Below are 16,981 nucleotides of genomic sequence, written 5' to 3' on the forward strand. Positions count from 1 at the left end.
CTTTCATGGGTACCCACTAAGTAATTTTTTTTCTAACCAAGATCTTTTCATGGGTACACTAAGTAATTTTTTTCTAACCCAAAGAACCACGTTTCATGGGACCAACTAATTAATGTTTTCTACCAAGAACCTTTCATGGGGACACTAATAATGTTTCCTACCACGACCCTTTTCATGAGACCAACTAAGGTAATGTTTCCTTTACCAAGACCCGTTCATGGGGACACTAAGTAATGTTTCTACCGAACCGAATACCTTTGCATTTTACCTGAAGTTATGTTTCTTCTTCCTAAGACCTTTTCATGGACACTAAGTATGTTTGTTCTATCCAAGAACCACTTTCATGTGGACACTAAGTAATGTTTCTACAAGAGCTTAAAGTAATGGTTTCTATTTGGGCGGTTTAACTACTCAATAGGTCTTACCAAGACCTTTCATGGGACACTAAGTAATTGTTTCTATCCAAGACCTTTATTTTCATGACAGACCTAGTAAGTGTTTTATCAAGACCTTTGTTGAACAAATAAGATGTTTAAAAGATTTCAATGGGTTTAATTAACTTTCCAAGTTTTGAGGCCCATAATAATACATTTGTTTGGACAATAATTTTTAAGTAAAAAAAATGTTTCTACCAAGGTCCTTTATGGGGACACTAAGTAATTGTTTGTGTTTATCCAATAATTTGTTTCTCCAAAGGGTTTCATTGGGGACACTTAAGTTAATGGTTTCTACCAAGCCCTTTATGGGGATAAGTAATTTTCTTTCCAACCCCTTTCCTGGGACACTAAGTAATGTTTCTACCAAGACCGTTCATGGGACACTAAGTAAACGTTTCTTACCAAGACCTTTATTCATGGGACAACTAAGTAATGTTTACCTACCAAGACCATTTGCATTGGACACTAAGTAATGTTTCTACCAAGACCTTTCATGGGACACTAAGTAATGTTTCTACCAAGACCTTTCATGGGACACTAAGTAATGTTTCTACCAAGACCTTTCATGGGACACTAAGTAATGTTTCTACAAGACCTTTTCAGGGGACACTATGTAATGTTTCTACCCGTGCCTTTCATTGAACACTAAGTATTGTGTCTACCAAGACCTTTCATAGGATACTAAGTAATGTTTTTACCAAGACCTTCATGGGACACAAAGTAATGTTTCTACCAAGACCTTTCATAGGACACTAAGTAATGTTTTCTACCAAGACCTTTCATAGGACACTAAGTAATGTTTTTTTTACCAAGACCTTCATGGGACACAATGTAATGTTTTCTACCAAGACCTTTCATGGGACACAAAAGTAAATGTTTTACCAAGACCTTTCATTAGGGACACTAAGTAATGAATTTTACCAAGACTTTCAGGGGAACTAAGTAAATGTTTCTACCAGTGCCTTTCATGGGACACTAAGTAATGTTTCTACCAGTGCCTTTCATTGGACACTAAGTAATGTTTCTACCAAGACCTTCATGGGACCCTAAATAATGTATCTACCAAAGCCTTTCATGGGCCACATGTAATGTAATCTACAAGACCCTTTCATGGGTCACTATGTAATGTATCTACCAAGACCTTTCATGGGGACACTATGTAATGGTATATACAGACATTCATGGGACACTAAGTACAATTTCTACCAGTGCCTTTCATTGGACACTAAGTAATGTTTCTATCAAGACCTTTCATGGGACACTAAGTAATGTTTCTACCAAGACCTTTCATAGGACACTAAGTAATGTTTCTACGAAAGACCTTTTCATGGGACACTATGTAATGTATCTACCAAGACCTTTCATGGACACTAGTAATGTTTCTGACAAGACCTTTCATGGGACACTATGTAATGTATCTACCAAGACCTTTCATGGGACACTAAGTATTGTTTACTATCAAGACCTTTCATGGGACACTAAGTATATATCTACCAAGACTTTCATAGGACACTAAGCAATGTTTCTACCAAGACCTTTCATGGGACACTATGTAATGTATCTACCAAGACCTTTCATGGGACACTATGTAATGTATCTACCAAGACCTTTCATGGGACACTAAGTAATGTTTCTACCAAGACCTTTCATTGGACACTAAGTAATGTTTCTACCAAGACCTTTCATGGGACACTAAGTAATGTTTCTACCAAGACCTTTCATTGGACACTAAGTAATGTTTCTACCAAGACCTTTTCATGGGACACTAAGTAATGTTTCTACCAAGACCTTTCATGGGACACTAAGTAATGTTTCTACCAGTGCCTTTCATGGGACACTAAGTAATGTTTCTACAAAGATCTTTTGTGGGACACTATTTAATAAATCCTACAAGACCTTTTTTTCATTGGACCCAACTAAGTAATGTTTTCGACCAAGAGTTCTTTCGTGGGACACTAAGTAATGTTTTCTACCAAGACCTTTTCATGGACACAAAGTAATGTTTTTTTTTCAAACCAAGACCTTTTTCCATGGGACACTAAGTAATGTTTCTACAAGATCTTTTTGTGGACACTAAGTAATGTTTTTTTCTACAAAGACCCTTTTCATGGGACACTAAGTAATGTTTTTTCTACCAAGACCTTTTTCATGGGAACACCCCCTAAGTAATGTTTCTACCAAGACCCCTTTCAATGTAAACTTAAGTAATGTTTCTACCAGATCTTTTTTTCGTGGGACACTAAGTAATGTTTTTTTTCTACCAAAGACCTTTCATGGGACACTAAAAAAAGTAATGTTTCTACCAAGACCTTTCATGGGACACTAAGTAAATGTTTGCTACCAAGATCTTTCCGTGGGACACTAAAAAGTAATGTTTTTTCTACCAAGACCCTTTCATGGGACACTAGTAATGTTTCTACCAAGACCTTTCATGGGACACTAAGTAATGTTTCTACCAAGACCTTTCATGGGACACTAAGTAATGTTTCTACCAAGACCTTTCATGGGACACTAAGTAATGTTTCTACCAAGACCTTTCATGGGACACTAAGTAATGTTTCTACCAGTGCCTTTCATTGGACACTAAGTAATGTTTCTACCAAGACCTTTCATGGGACACTAAGTAATGTTTCTACCAAGACCTTTCATGGGACACTAAGTAATATTTCTACCAGTGCCTTTCATTGGACACTAAGTAATGTTTCTACCAAGACCTTTCATGGGACACCATAAGTAAGTGTTTCTACCAAGACCTTTCACTGGACACCAGGTAATGTTTCTACCAGTGCCCTTCATTGGACACTAAGTAATGTTTCTACCAAGACCTTTTCATGGGACACTAAGTAATGTTTCTACCAAGACCTTTCATTCATTGGACACTAAGTAATGTTTCTACCAAGACCTTTCATTGGACACTAAGTAATGTTTCTACCAAGACCTTTCATGGGACACTAAGTAATGTTTCTACCAGTGCCTTTCATTGGACACTAAGTAATGTTTCTACCAAGACCTTTCATGGGACACTAAGTAATGTTTCTACCAAGACCTTTCATGGGACACTTAAGTAATGTTTCTACCAAGACCTTTCATGGGACACTAAGTAATGTTTCTACCAAGACCTTTCATGGGACACTAAGTAATGTTTCTACCAAGACCTTTCATGGGACACTAAGTAATGTTTCTACCAAGACCTTTCATGGGACACTAAGTAATGTTTTTACCAAGACCTTTCATGGGACACTAAGTAATGTTTCTACCAAGACCTTTCACTGGACACTAAGTAATGTGTCTACCAAGGCCTTTCATTAGACACTAAGTAATGTTTCTACCAAGACCTTTCATTGGACACTAAGTAATGTTTCTACCAAGACCTTTCATTGGACACTAAGTAATGTTTCTACCAAGACCTTTCATGGGACACCAAGTAATGTTTCTACCAAGACCTTTCATTGGACACTAAGTAATGTTTCTACCAAGACCTTTTCATTGGGACCCTAAGTAATGTTTCTACCAAGGCTTTCATTGGACACTAAGTAATGTTTCTACCAAGACCTTTCATGGGACACTAAGTAATGTTTCTACCAAGACTTTCATTGGACACTAAGTAATGTTTCTACCAAGACCTTTCATGGGACACCAAGTAATGTTTCTACCAGTGCCTTTCATTGGGACACTAAGTAATGTTTCTACCAAGACCTTTCATTGGACACTAAGTAATGTTTCTACCAGTGCCTTTCATTGGACACTAAGTAATGTTTCTACCAGTGCCTTTCATTGGACACTAAGTAATGTTTCTACCAAGACCTTTCATTGGACACTAAGTAATGTTTCTACCAAGACTTTCATTGGACACTAAGTAATGTTTCTACCAAGACCTTTCATTGGACACTAAGTAATGTTTCTACCAAGACTTTCATTGGACACTAAGTAATGTTTCTACCAAGACCTTTCATTGGACACTAAGTAATGTTTCTACCAGTGCCTTTCATTGGACACTAAGTAATGTTTCTACCAAGACCTTTCATGGGACACTAAGTAATGTTTCTACCAAGACCTTTCATTGGACACTAAGTAATGTTTCTACCAAGACCTTTCATTGGACACTAAGTAATGTTTCTACCAAAGACCTTTCATTGGACACTAAGAATGTTTCTACCATGACCTTTCATTGGACAGTAATTGTTTTCTACCAAGAACCCTAATGCACCCAAGTTAAATGGTTTTTTTTTAACTACCCAAGACCCTGACATTTGGACACTAAGGTAAAAAATTTTTCTACCAAGAACCTTTTCCAATTGGACAACCAAGTAATGTTTCCTACCAGTGCCCCCTTCCATTGGAAAAACCACTTTAAATAAAAATGTTTCTTTTACCAAGACCTTCATTGGGGACCAACTAAGTAAATGTTTCTACAAGACCTTTCCCAATGAAAACAACCAAGTAAATTGTTTTACCCCAATGCCCCCCCCTTTCCCATTTGGGAACCCCCACTAAGTTAAGTTTTTTTTTTCCCTCTACCAAGACCCCCTTTTTAATTGGACATAAAGTAATGGTTTTTTTTCCTTTTTCCCCAAGGGGGGGCCCCTTTTTTTTTTTTCCCCAATTTTTTTTGGGGACACCAATAATGTTTCTTACCAGTGACATCATTGGACCAACTAAAGTATTTGTTTTCCTACCCCAAGAAACCCTTTTTCATTGGACCACTAAGTAAAAAATGTTTTCTACCAAGACCCTTTTCATTGGGACACCTAAGTAAAATGTTGTCTATCAAGACCTTTTTCCCCATTTGGAACACTCAGTAATGTTTCTACCAGTTGGGCTCATTTGGACAACTAAAGTAATGTTTTTTTCCTTTACAGAAAACCTTTTTCATGGGACACTAAGTAATGTTTCTACCAAGAAACCCCTTTCATGGGGACACTAAGTTAATGTTTCTACCCAAGACCTTTTCCCAGGGGACCCCCACTGAATAAGGGTTTTCTACCAAGACCTTTTTCATGGGGACACTAAGTAATGTTTTTTACCAAGGAAACCCTTTTCCAGGGGGAACATAAAAATAAGTTTTTCCTTACCAAGATTTCATTGGACACACGTAATCCCTAACAAGACCTCAAATGGGGACACCTAATTAATGTTTTCCTTACCAAGACCCTCCAATGGGGACACTAAGTAATTGTTTTTTCTACCAAGACCTTTTTTTTTCCCCATTGGACACTAAGTAATGTTTCTACCAAGACCTTTCATTGGCCCCCCACTAAGTAAGTTTTTTTCTAACCAAGAACCCTTTTCTGGAAAACACTAAGGAATGTTTTTTCTACCAAGACCTCATGGACACTAAGAAATGTTTCCTACCAAGAACCTTTCATGGGACAACTAAATTTAATGGTTTTTTTTTTTCCTACCAAGACTTTTTTCAGGGAAACACTAAGTAAAGTTTTCTTACCAAATTATCTTTTTTTCCAATGGGACACTAAGTTAATGTTTCTTTTTTACCAAGACCTTTTTCCCCATGGAAACACCTAAGTAATGTTTTCTACCAAGACCTTTTCCCCAAATGGGCACCAACTAAGATGTTTCTACCAAACCTTTTTCATGGACACAAAAGTAAATTGTCCTAACCAAAACCCTTTTCAGGGACCCACGTTAAATGTTTTTTCTACAAGACCTTTCATGGGAACACTAAGTAAATGTTTTTTTTTTTCTACCAAGAACCCTTTTTCCATGGGGACAATAAGTAATTTTTGTTTAACTGGGCCCTTTTCCATAGGACACTAAGTTTAAAGGTTTTTCCCTTACCAGGAACCTTTTTCATTGGGACCACTAAGTAATGTTTACCAAGACCCCCTCCATGGGACCACCAAGTATTGTTTCCTTTAACCAGGACTTTTTTCCATGGGACACTAAGTTAATGTACCAAGAACCTTTTCCATGGGACACCAAGTAATTTTTTTTTTTTTTCTACCAAGACTTTTTTTTTTCATGGGACACTTAAGTAATATTTTCTACCAAGACCCTTTCATGGGACCAACTTAAAGTATGTTTTCCTTTAACCAAGACCTTCAATGGGACACCTAAGTAATTGTTTCTACCAAGACCCCTTTTCATGGGGACACAAAAATTTTGTACCAGTTTTCCCCTTTTTTCATTGGGGAACTAAGTTAATGTTTTCTTTAAACCAAAAAACCTTTCATGGGACAAACTAAGAAAGGTTTTCTCCAAGAAACTTTTTTCCATGGGACCAATAAGTTAAGTTTCTACCCCCCCCCCCCAGCCCTTTCATAGGAAAAAGTAAAAATGTTTTTCTAACCAAAGACCTTTTCATGGGGGACACAAAGTAATTGTTTTTTTTTTTTACACCAAGCCTTTTCATGGGTCCCCCCCCCCCCCCAAAACTAAAGTAAAAATGTTTTTTTTTTTCACCAAGATTCCTTTTTTTTTTTTGGTGGGGACCACCTAAGTAAGTTTTTTCCCCTAACCAAAAGGAACCTTTTCCAGGGAACACTAAGGTAAGGTTTTTTTTTTTTTCCCTACCAAGGAAAACCCTTTTTTCATGGGAAACCAACTTAAGTAATTTGTTTTTTTTCCTTCCCAACCGAACCTTTCCACGGGGAAAAACCACGTAAATGTTTTTTTTTTTTAACCAAACCCTTTTCTGGGACCCAATAAGTAATGTTTTTTTTCCTTACCAAAAGACCCTTTTTTCATGGGAAACCCTAAGTAATGGTTTTTTTTCTACCAAGGACCTTTTTTCCATGGGACCCCACCTAAGTTTTTTGTTTCTTATCAAAGACCCTTTTCCTGGGAAAATCTAAGTAAAATGTTTTTTCTAACAAGGAAACCCTTTTCAGGGGGAACCTAAGTAAATATTTACCAAGACCTTTCATGGGAACCCACCTAAAAGTAAGTTTTTCTAACCCAAGACCCCTTTTTCCAGGGGACCCTAAAAGTAAATGTTTTTCACCCAAGACCTTTTTTTTTTTTAAATGGGACCACTTAAGTAATGTTTTTACCAAGACCTTTCCCCTGGGGACACAAGTAAATGTTTTCTACCCAGGTTGGCCCTTTTCATAGGAAAAAAAACACTAAGTTTAAGGTTTTTCCTAACCCAAGGACCCTTTTTCAAGGGACCCCACTTAAGTTAATGTTTCCTAACCAAAGACCTTTCATGGGCACCAAGTAATGTTTTTTTTTCCCTACCAGTGCCTTTTTTTTTTCCAATGGAAACTAAAGTAAATGTTTTTTCTAACCAAAGAAAACCCTTTCCATGGGGGAAACCAAGTAATGTTTTCCTAACCCAAGACTTTTTTCCCTGGGAACCTTTAAGTTAATATTTTCCAAAAACCAAGGCCCCTTTCATGGGACAACTAAAGTAAATGTTTTAATACCAAGGAACCCCCTTTTCCCATGGGAACCACAAAAGTAAAAAATGTTTTTCTAACCAAAAGACCTTTGGCCCCATAATAATTTTTTTTTTTTTCCCCTACCCAAAGACCTTTTCCAGGGACAATAATAAAATTGTTTTTTTTCCCTTACCAAGACCCCTTTCATAAGGAACCACTTAAGTAAAATGTTTTTTTTTTCCTACCAAGGAACCCTTTCCAATGGGACCCCCACTTAAAGAAAAGGTTTTCTCCAAGACCCTTTAATGGGAACATAAGTAATGTTTTTCCTACCAAGGCCTTTTTTTCAATGGGACCCCAATAATTTTTTTTTTGTTCTACCAGGAAACATTTTCCATGGGAACACCTAAGGTAAATGTTTTTTTTTGTTTTTTAAAAACCAAGATCCTTTCCGTGGGACCACTAAAGTTAATGTTTTTCTACCAAGCTTTCCCCATGGGACCAATAAGTAATGTTTTTCTTAAACAGCTTTTCAAATGGACACTAAGTAAATGGGTTTCTAAACCAAGACCTTCAGGGGACACCAAGTAATGTTTTTCCTCCAAGACCTTTTCATCCCCCGGGAACAACCTTTAAGGTTAAGTTTTTCTTAAAACCAAGAACCCTTTTTTCCCATGGGCAACTAAAGTAATGTTTTTTTTTTTTTTTTAACCAAAGGACCCCTTTCCCCCCCCAATGGGAACACTAAGTTTTAAATGTTTTTAACCAAGACCTTTTCCCCCCCCAATGGTAACCACCTTTAAGGGTAATGTTTTTTTTTTTCCTACCAAAGGAAAAACCTTTTTTTGGGTCAATTTCCCGGGACCACTAAAGTAATGGTTTTTTTTTTTTTTTTCCTAACCAAGACCCCTTTTCATGGGACAACTAAGTAATTTTTTTTTTTTTACCTAACCCCCAAGGGGGAAAAATTCCTTTTTTCCCCATGGGACACAAGTTTTTAAATGTTTTTTTTTCTACCAAAACCTTTTCATGGGGAAAAACCACAAGTTTTTTAATGTTTTCCTTACCAAGCCTTTCATGGGGGACACTAAAAGGTTAAAATGTTTCTACCAAAAGGAAACCTTTTTCCATGGGAAACACAAAGGTAAAAAAAAAAATGTTTTTACCCAGAACCTTTCATGGGACACTAAGTAAATGGTTTTTACCCAAGGAACCCTTTCAATGGGAACAACTAAGTAAAAAAAAAATGTTTTTTTTTTTTTTTTCCCTACCAAGGACCTTAATGGGCCCCCAATGGGACCAACCTTTTTTAAGGGGTAAAATGTTTTTACCAAAAAACCCCTTTCCAGGGACACAAAGTAAATGTTTTTTTTTTTTTCCTACCAACCTTTTAAAAGGGAAACCTGTCAATTTGGGAAACAACTAAGTTAACTGTTTCTACCAAGACCTTTCATGGGACACTTAAGTAATGTTTCTACCCAAGACCTCATGGACACTAAGTAATGTTTCTACCAAGACCTTTCATGGGGACACTGAGGTAATAATGTTTCTACCAGGACTTTCCATTTGGGACATAAGTTTAATGGTTTATTCTAACCAAGACCCTTTCATGACACTAAAGTAATGTTTCTACCAAGACCTCCATGACAAACGAAGGAATTTGGGGTTTCTAGGACCTTCTTCATGACACTAAGTAATGTTCTACCAAGACCTTTCATGGGACACGAAGTTTAATGTTTCTACCAAGACCTTTCATTGGACACTAAGTAATGTTCTAAACCAAGACCTTTCATGGGACACTAAGTAATGTTTCACCAAGGAACCTTCATGGAACACCTCAGTAATGTTTCTACCAAGACCTCAGGGACACTAAGTAATGTTTCTACCAAGAACCTTTCAAATGGGGACACTAAGTTTAATGTTTCTACCAAGACCTTTCCATGACACTTTAAGTAATGTTTTCTACCAAGAATTTCTTTCCATTGGACACTAAGGTTAATTTGGTTTCTATCCAAGACTTTCATGGGACAATAAGTAATGTTTCTACAAGACCTTTCTATTGGGCACTAAGTAAGTTTCTACCAAGACCATTTCCATGACTACCAAAGCAATGTTTTTCCTTACCAAGACCTTTCATGGGACACTAAGTAATGGTTTCTACCAAGACCTTTCATGACCAACTAAGGTAATGTTTCTTACAAGAACCTCCATGGAGGAAACAAGGTATTTGTTTTTCTACCAGACCTGGGCATTTAATAGGACACTAAGTTTTTATTTGGTTTATACAAGACTTTCATTGGGACACCAAGTAAGGTTTTCTAACAAGACCTTTCATGGGGACACTAAGTAATGTTTCTACCAAGACTTTCATGGGACACTAAGTAATGTTTTTTTTTGGGGACCCCCCCCCCCCAAGACTTGTCATGGGACACAAGGGTAATGTTTTCTTACCAAGAACTCCAATGGGACACTAAGTAATTTATTTCTACCAAAAGACCTCCAATGGGACACTAAGTAATGTTTCTACCAAGACCATTTCATGGACAACTAAGTAATGTTTCTACTCCAGGACCTTTCATTTTGGGACACCAACCCAAAAAGATTTGGTTTCTACAGTGCCTTTCATTGGAACACTAAGTAATGTTTTTCTTACCAAGACTTTCATGGGACACTAGTAATGTTTTACCAAGACCTTTCATGGGACCACTAAGTAAATGTTTCCTTACAGTGCTCCAATTAGGGCACTAATGTAATTGTCTACCAGAATACCTTTCATGGGGGACACTAAGTAATGTTTCAAACCAATCTCATGGGTCACCTTTAAGTAAGGTTTCTACCAAGATTCTTTGGGTGGGACAACCTAAGTAAATGTTTCATACAAAGAAAGCTTTCCCATGGGACACTAAAGTAAGGTGATCTACAAGACCTTTCATGGGAGGGAAACACTAAGGTTAATGGTTTCTTACCAAGAACTTTCACGGGGAACACCTAAGTAAATGTTTCTACCAAAAGACCTTTAATGGGGACATAAGTATTGTTTTCTACAAGGAACCTCCATGACACTAAGTAAGTTTCTACCAAGACCTTTCATGGGACCACTAAGTAATGTTTCTACAAGACCTTTCATGGGACACTAAGTAATGTTCTACCCCCTTTCCAAGACCTCAATTGGGACACTAAGTAATATTTCTACCAAGACCTTTCATGGGGGACACTAAGTAATGTTTTCTACCAAGACCTTCATGGGACACTCAAGTAATGTTTTCTACCAAGACCTTCATGGGACACTAAGAATGTTTCTAACCTGTTGCTACCAAAGACCCTTTCATGGGAACAAAGTTTAATTGGGTTTGTAACCAAACCTTTCATGGGAACCAAAGTAATGTTTCTTTTTTCCAACCGGTGACTTTTCCATGGGGAAACTTAAGGTAATAATTTTCTACCAAGGCCTTTCATTGGGGACACTTAAGTAATGTTTACTACCAAAGGAACCTTTCATGGGACAACTAAGTAATGTTTTACCAAGAACCTTTCATTGGGACACAAAGTAAGGTTCTACGTTTGGGCCTTTCATTTGGGACACTAAGTAATTTGGGTTCTACCAAGACCCTTTCATGGGGACGGGAAATCCGTAACAACAATAACGGACACTAAGTAATGGTTTTCCAATACCAAGAACTTTCAGGGACACTAAGTAATGTTTCTAAACCAAGGTTGGGCCTTCAATAGGACAATAGTAAGTTTCTACCAAGACCTTTCATGGGACAACTAAGTTTAATGTTTCAACCAAGGACCTTTCACTGGGTCCAACCTTTAAGGGTAATTGTTTCTAACCAAGGATCCTTTTGTTTGGTAACTAAGTAATGTTTCTACAAGACCTTTCATGGGAACCAACTTTAAGGGTAATGTTTCTACAAGACCTTTCATGGGGAAACAACTTTAAGTTAAGGTTTCCTTTACAAGAACCTTTCACGGGACACCTAAGTAATGTTTTCTACCAAGACCTTTCATGGGGACAACTAAGTTTAATTGTTTCTACCAAGACCTTTCATGGGCGAACCTAGTAATGTTTACACAAGAAACTATTTGGGACACTAAGTACTACAAGACCTTTCATGGGACACTAAGTAATGTTTCTAACCAAGACCTTTACGGGGACATAAGTTTTATATTTCTACAAAGATTCTCCAATTTGGGACACTAAGTAATGTTTACCAAGACCTTTCATGACTACTTTAGAGTCTACCAAGACCTTCATGGGACATAAGTAATATTTCTACCAAGACCTTTCAGGGACACTAAGTAATGTTTTCTACCAAGACCTTTCAGGGACACTAAGTAATGTTTCTACAAGACCTTTCATGGGACAAGTAAGTTCTGTTTCTACCAAGACATTCCATGGGACACAAGTAATGGTTTTCTAACAACCAGACTCAATGGACCACCTTTAGGGTAATGTTTTCTACCAAGACCTTTCATGGGACGCTAAGTAATGGTCCTACCATTGCTTCTCATGCAAATAAACGTGGAATTACGTGTCAGTTGCTAGTGCAATGTCCTCCATTTGAGAGTCCTAGGTTTGATCCTGATGGGATGTAAAGACTGATTGCCCTTTCACAATATACTTTGTAATGTTGGGCTCCTGTAATTCATACAGTCGCCCTCATCAGCTTTAACTTATGATAAGGAAGAGTTAAAAGTTCATTGTAATCACCTTACCTATTTCTCGGGAACCTTTCCCCCATGAGACCAAACCTTACACACCCTAGTCAGCCACAGTCACACTTTCCTGTGATCCCATCAACTCCCTTTGCTTTTGTATTCTTATTTATAGCACCTTCCATTAGTGCATCTTTCTGATTTTATGTGTTTCTGTGCTATTTGGTAAAAACAAATACAGTTGATACAAATGTTCGATGTAGCCTTATATCTTGAATATTTTCTTGATTATAAATAACGTATTTTCGAAGAACTGAAAACGTACATTCTGCCGAGAGTATGTTAAAAGCATCTTGTGTTTATTCACACTGAATTTTTCCTAATATTTTTTTTTATGTGTTATAATTCTATAATTCTGTTCTCCAAAAAACCTACCCATTTTACGACCAAGTTTCGAAATTATATTTTTGTTCCCGTGTTTCTTGGTTAATAAATCCCTTTTTTTTCTCTCTCTCTCTCTCCCCTGCCACTTTTTCCTCCATGCCTGGGCTTCAGTCCTCTATATTAATAAGGAAAATATAATATGCAACTGAAAATACCACCTAAAGCCTCGTTTGGTGAGAAGAGACTAGTCGTATTTCGTTGAAGCCCGTTTTCTCATTGTCTGGATTTAGGCAGTTCATTTATCCCGAGGAATTTCAGAAGTTTGGAAGTTAATGATGGTATTTCTGTTTTCTTAGCACGTATGCACGAATATTTTTACTGTAAGTATTTCGTGAATAAGTAAAATGTACGAATTTGTTGATTGAATATCCGGGCCTCTCTCTCTCTTCTCTCTCTCTCTCTCTCTCTCTCTCTCTCTCTCTCTCTCGTGTACGTCACTGCAAGGCTTAGGAAATTAATTCACGCAATAGCACGACCTCTAAAACAGCATATATAGCTGACCAGCAGAAGTCAAAACCCGCTCATTGTCAAACTTACATTTAAAAAAAAAAAGGACAGAAAAAAAAAAAAACACAAAGACGAGCGACAACAACAGCAACATTTCTCTCTTTGAAAAAAAAAGGAGAGATAAAAATGAAAATGGAAACGGGGAAATATGTGCTGCTGACGCGGAAGGCTTTCGGCCACAGCGGCAAAGATTGCCTTTTGCCATCCGAATAGCAAAAGAGCGCTGATTATACCCGGCCCCAACCCCCTTCATAAGCGATATTCATTGAGTGGGAAATTGGCGGTGGTGTGACCCGGGGGTGGGGGGATGGGGGGATGGGGGGGTTTGGGGATGATGTTTCCCATTCCGAGGGATATAGATTCGTGCTAACAACAAAGGCTGTTAACCTCGTTAGGGGCGATTTCCCCCGCGAACCAGTTGAATATAGACGGATGAGTGGGGTCTCTATAGACCTTGAGGGGCGGTGGGTGGGGGCGGTTGCTGATGTTCTTCGATGATGGGTGATGATGAAAAAAAGATGACCCACCAGGACGGAGCGGCGAGTTCGGGCTTCTGTTGAATGGGTGGTGTCTTGGGGGGGGGGAAGTTTTTTTAATTCTTTTTTTTTAAAATAGGTGATTCCCCGTGCTTACGCTGTGTATAATATTTGGTCTAAAACAAAATGATTGGGTTATATGCGTCGTGCATCGGAAGAAAAATAGGTGATGGTTAGTAATTATATTCGATGAGATGGGGGCCGTGTGTATGTATGTAGGTATGTATGTGCATATATATATAAAAATGTACACATATTTATGTATATCTATATATATATATTATATAATATATATATAATATAATAATAATAAAAGCAGCCCATAAAAACGCCAAAATATAGAGAAAATGCTATATTTCAGACTGCTGTCTCCCTCTTCGGGTAGATGAATGAGAAAAAGTTACCAAAAAGAGATCCATCCACAGGTAAGCCAATTTAGGCCACTCCCGCTGATAATCTTCCTTTAATCCTCTTAAGCGTTGGTTGAATGAAAACTTTGTCAATGAGATCTGAATCTCATGTGGGCCCCTTTTTGAGATGGTTTTTTCATTGCCTGGGTTTCTCTGTTCATCAAGGGGCCGATTCCATCATTTGACTCTGTACTGGCAGTTGCTGCATATGAATTATACGTGACAAATTCCAGCTTATTCTGTGGTTATGTTCATTTACATGGTTGAAAATATCTGAGTTCTGTTGTCCATACCTAACTGACCGTTTGTGTTGTATTAATCTCTGGGTAAGTGATTTTCCTGTAAATCCGATGTAAGATTGGTCGAAGTCCAGGCATGGGATTTCAGCCTTGATTAAACAGAGACAGGTAATGAACACTCAAAGGGCGCATGGGATTTAGATCTCATCGACAAAGTTTTTCATTCAACCAATGCTTAAGGGGATTAAAGGAGATTATCAGCGGGAGCAATCTAAATTGGCTTACTGTGGATGGATCTCTTGGTATACCACCACCTTTTCGGTAACCTTTTCTCATTCATCTACCTGAAGAGGGATACGGCAGTCTGAAATATAGCATTTTCTCTCTATATTTTGGCGTTTTTATGGGCTCCTTTTATTAGATGGAATTCTGTTGTAACAGAACATATCTCCAGTCATATATATACATATATATACATATATATATATATATATATATATATATATATATATATAATATATATATATATATATGCATAAATATATATATAATATATATTATATATATATATATATATATATATATATATATATATGTTATATAAAAGAGGGATGTATTAAGACAATATGTTTAAGACACCGTTGTAAGGTGATGTGCTGTGACATTTCTTAGAATGTAGGGGTCATCAGTTTAGCTTCTCCTTGGAGACACAGTGTGGCCCAAAGTGACAAGCTTAGGAAATGCTGATGTATCGTATTGGGTGGCGTGATGTCGAGATCAGTGCCACGTCCTGTCGCTATGCACGGGCGGTTGCAGAGGGGCCTTCTGAAACTGATTATAGGCAGTTACTGGGGCGTGAACAATGTGTGTGGGTTCGTGCGTACGTGCGAGCTTTTTCCCTACATAACGAGAAAGTAAGGTAACCAAGAGGGGAGATCTGTACAAGAGAGGCAAAGAGCCAAGATGGCTTCTTCGAACAGTACTTTTTGCAGTGTGTGTGAATACTGTGTTGAAAGGGTAAGCATACTTATTTTTTAGCCAAAGGTGTGGCCTTATTGCATTTTGAATATTTATTTCAAAAGATGTTCTATTTCCTTTTGACCTTTTTGATTTTTTTGATTTTTAATGATCTTTGCTCATTGAATAGTTCTCCTGTCTTTTTTATAGGCGATTCTTGACTAATATTCCATGGTGTACTGTACTATGACCATGCCTAGTTTTGTGACTAAGATAATGTTGGCTATTGTAGTAGAAATATGGAGTGGGTTATCTGAGTTCAACCTTTCATTTAATCATTTTGTTAAGAACCTGAGTTTATTTAGCTAATACTTTGCTCTTAAATAAATGTATTTTTTGTAAGTTCGCGAGTCTGATTTAATGGCCTTAAGTAATGCTGCACCGCGAATCCAATTGAAAAGTAAATGAACATACGTACATTCTTTTATATATATATATATATATATATATATATATATATATATATATATATAATATATTTATATATATATATATAGTATTTATATATATTTATATATATATATATATAATAAAGAATGTACATATGTTCATTCCACCTTTTCAATGGATTCGCGGTTTTGCAGCAGCTTTGCACGCATATGGATAGATGATTTCGGCATAGCCATTTATTCTCATAAATGCATCATCGCCGTTTCAGCTGGCATAATCTACCTGAAATTTGACCTTTTGAATTTGGTTCCTTCATGTGCAGTCTGTTCGAGCTCTATGCAAGCATGACCTAATGAAAGGTCATCACTGTATGCTTCATGAAATGCATTGTGCTGTGAGTTCACATGTTCGAGTAAGCGGTGGCATCTGAAGCTTGTTTATCTGGATGTCATTTTATTTCCATGTCATTTAGATGTTGATGTTACATCTCATATTATGATATACCTTTGTGAAGTGTTTTTGTATTAAAGACTTCTTAAGTCAGCTTCTAAAGTCTTGTGAATGAATTGTGGTGTGTGAGTAAATAAATTAAAAATTTTAAGAATAAAAAAATAGAATAAAATAAATGAATAAATAAATAAATAAAGTAAGAGTGTCTGCTTGCATGTTCATATAATTTCTGTTTCCATCTATTTAATATCCTCATAGATGTAGGAATGAGAAAAGTCCGAGAAAGACATTAGATATATATACAAAGTTACGGGATAAGAAAGTAGATTGTGACTAGAAAATGGAATAGTTGATTTTGCAGATTATTTCGATTTGATTATGTATAGTTAAAAAAAAAATTGTGGAAACTAGTGAGTTTGAAATTATTTTTGAAAGGAAAAGGTCAGAATCAGATTGAGCGATGAATTCTGATATAGTTAGTGGAAGAATGGAAGCAGACGAACAGTGCAGGTATTTTGGGAGTGAATAATGTGGATGATAGGATGAAAGGAG

Source organism: Macrobrachium nipponense, chromosome 44 (genome assembly GCF_015104395.2).
Source record: "Macrobrachium nipponense isolate FS-2020 chromosome 44, ASM1510439v2, whole genome shotgun sequence".
Lineage (NCBI taxonomy): Eukaryota > Metazoa > Arthropoda > Malacostraca > Decapoda > Palaemonidae > Macrobrachium > Macrobrachium nipponense.